The sequence below is a fragment of the Myotis davidii genome, unplaced genomic scaffold (assembly GCF_000327345.1).
Source record: "Myotis davidii unplaced genomic scaffold, ASM32734v1 scaffold221, whole genome shotgun sequence".
Taxonomy (NCBI): Eukaryota; Metazoa; Chordata; class Mammalia; order Chiroptera; family Vespertilionidae; genus Myotis; species Myotis davidii.
In genome coordinates this window covers 3,334,846-3,338,464 of record NW_006293349.1, presented here as the reverse complement: position 1 = coordinate 3,338,464, position 3,619 = coordinate 3,334,846, and positions in this window count along the sequence as shown.

Sequence of the window (3,619 nt, the reverse complement as noted above, 5' to 3'; positions counted from 1 at the left end):
AAAGATCGTGGAACCAAGAGCTGGTTCTCTGAAAAGATACACAAGACTGACAAACCTTTAACCAAACTCATTAAGAAAAAAAGGGAACAGCTTGGTAAATGGGCGCTGGATTTGGGGGAGGAAAGTACAGGAACCTCCTAACTCAGTGGTTCTCAACCTGTGGGTGGGTCGCGACCGCTTTGGCGGTCAAATGACCCTTTCACAGGGGTCGCCTAAGACCATCCTGCATATCAGATATTAACATTATGATTCATAATAGTACTGACATTACAGTTATGAAGTAGCAACGAAAATAATTTTATGGTTGGGTCACAACATGAGGAACTGTATTTAAAGGGCCAGAAGGTTGAGAGCCACTGTCCTAATTGAAGGCAAGAGTGTAGTCATTGGTAGCAGTGCCAGCACAGTGCCAATGCCAGGGGGCCAGCAATCTCTCAGTGGCTACCAGCCCAGGACACTCAGTTGCCAGGGAGCCCAATGGAGTCAAAGCAGCTACATGGAGAGGAAAGGGTACTGCCCGAGACCCAGCAAAACAAGCCACCCCAACAAGAGCCCTGAGGGAGGACAGAACGCCTCCCCATGCACGGGATCCAGGGAGCCTCCTGGCTCCAGATTCATCCAGAAAAGCAGGGCGGTGGGAGGGGGAGAACCTTTCTGGAGTGAGAAATGCTGAACAAGAGTAATAACCCAACCTTAATGATTCCTGATGAGGTCCAATTTATTTTTATTTTTTAAAATTTTGGTAAAAATAACAAAATATACCATCTGAACAATTTACGTGTACATATCAGCAATGCTAACATTTCCCCATTGCTGTGCAACATGTCTTTAGAACGTGTCCATCCTGTAACATGGAAACTCGGGGCGGTGAACTCTCTATCACACGCCCCTCGGCCACCAGCACCGCCTGCAACCCCTGGCCAACCGCATCTCACTTCCTGTTTCTACGAATTTGGTTACTTCAGATACCTCCTATGAGTGAAATTATTTAGTATTTGTTTGTCTTTTTAAAAAACCCTACATTTTAAACTGGAAAACAGGTAACTGATTGACAAGCTGGAGCATTTTCCATTGTTGAGGAGGAAGGTTTAAACCAAGATGAGGTCAGTTAAAGACAGTGAAGTGAGTTACCTCTCTTCAATCCCGGCTTGTGACCGGGCAACCCAGTCCCATGCGTGTGGGATTCCACCAGGGATTTGAAGGAAGAGAGAGAATCTCTGAAGCTGGAGCTGGACTCTCAGCTGAAGAGCCACCTGGGTCTCCACTGAGCCAACAGAGCGCCCCAGCCCCCGGTGGTTCCAGGGGCTCTCCGAGCAGCCTTAGCTCCCACGTTACCAGCTGCAGGAGCTCCCTCTCCCGGCCTAGAGGCCAGGTTCTGATGGGGCCCCACCCACTAAATTTAGGACCTGAGCTATCTCTGCCTTTCCCCTCCGCAAAGTCTCAGTCCTTTGGGAATTCAGAGTTCAAGCAAAGGGACCTCCCACTTCCAGCTCGGTAGCATTTCCTTCACAAGTTCCTGCCCTGGCCTCGGGCTGACTCAGAGCCCCGCGCTAAGACTTACCCGTGCTCTCTGATGCAGGTGTTGGCGGGTCTAAGACCCTGGGCGTCCCAGACGGTCCTGAATGCCTGCAGCAGTTGGGGAAAATGAATAACACGGTAGGGCCGGGCCCAGCTGCCATTCTGGGTAGCTGCAGCAAAGAATCAGGCCAACTCTTGGGAGGCTGAAGGAAATCAGTCCAGTTACTCTGCAGATAGACTTAAGGGCATCCTATCTCTCAGAATTCAGTCGTTTCAGTCACTGAACTTCCTCCCAGTTCAAGGGGTCACCAACAGCATCATTACCACGCAGGTATGTGGCCTTCTCTGAAATCAAAGGAGACCTCAGACCTTGGTTGACAATTTATCTGCTGCGCTGTGTTATAAATTTCAGACAGTTATTATAAATGTTTTCTTCTAGAACTTGCCAAAACTTGTTTCCTAGCCTAGGATAATTCCTGTCATCCATAGAACAGATCGGACCATGCCTGCACTGTGCTAGAGCAGGCAGTGTACTTGGTCTTCTCGGAAGCTACCCAGCAGTTTTAACATCATCGGTTCTTCTTAAAAGGCACATGAGCTCGATATCTAGATTAGGCCTCATTGTCTGTGGCACACCATTAATGGGAGTTGAAAATGAAATGCTGATAATAATAAAAATATATCTGAATCTATTCTAGACCTTACCAAAGCAAGAACTAAAATAAACTGCCTTTAACTTCTAATAAACTAGAAAATATGTCATGGTCTTAAATCCAGGATCTTTCAAAACTCTGATGTCTAAAAAAAAATTTAAAAAATACTGTCCAGAATCTGGAACTCTTGACATAATCAAATTATTTCACCAGATCAAAGGATAAAATACTGGGATGCCATTGTTTATATTTCTGCCTAAAATAATTAATAGCAATGATACATTTTTAATTAAAAAAAACCCTGTTTATTAAAAGCCTATTTTAACTTTACATGTAAGGCTTATGTACCCAGGAGCAGTTTCATTTAATCAGAAAATGAATCTCCTGGAATCTGAAATCTTATCGGATGCTGGCTCGTTTAAGCCCTGACTCTCCTAAACCCGAACATGCTGCAGAGATCAAGTCAGCTGCACCGAGTGTGGCCCGAGGCCACGGCGATCGGGGAGCACATAGTTGGCAGGCTGCGCCGAGTCTGTCTAAGAGACGCGCCAGGATCTTGCCAGGAGCAAGTAACAAGATGTCTTGATAGTTGCCTCGGTGAGTCTCGTTGCTTTGAGTAATAAAAATAGCCAAGAACTTGAGATCAACGATTTATTAGTAACAGAAACTCAAAACTCAAAAATTTGAAGTTTTCTCAGTTAAAAAATTTGCATTGAATTTTTCACTGAAATGCACTGAATTTTTCACTGAAATGGTGCGTTCATGTTGAACAGTTGGGCCATTTTATGTAAAAGGAAACATACTCATCATGTGACCTAGCAATTCCACACCTAGATATTTACCCAAGAGAAATAAATACCTATATCCATTTTTAAAAAGCCTGTATGTGAACGTCCAGTCCCAAGCAGGAAACCTAATGTCCATTGCCTGCTGATGGGTAAACAAATTGTGTCACATCCATAACATGGAGAACTGACTGCACAGTCACTGGTGAGAGCAACGACATGGTGACTTTCCAAGGACGGGGGGTGAGTGGGAAGTGCCAGGCACAAAGGCCCATCCATTTGTCTGACCTCCAGACACAGGTCAGCCTCTGGGAGCAGAAACACCTCAGTCGCTGCCAGGACTGGGGGTGGCAAAGGGACTGAGGACAAAGTGGCGGGAGGCGATTTGTGGGGAAATGGAGGTGTTCTGCATCTTGAACACACAAGCAACTGCGTATGCTCATCCTAGCACTACACCTTTATACTTAAAGAGGGCACATTATCCTATCTAATAAAAGACAAAAATGGTAATTGGCGTACGACCAATACCCTTTTCATTGGCTAATCAGGGCTATATGCAAATTAACTGCCAACTAAGATTGGCAGTTAACTGCCAACTAAGATTGACAGTTAACTGCCAACTAAGATTGGCAGTTAACTGCCAACAAGATGGCGGTTAATGTG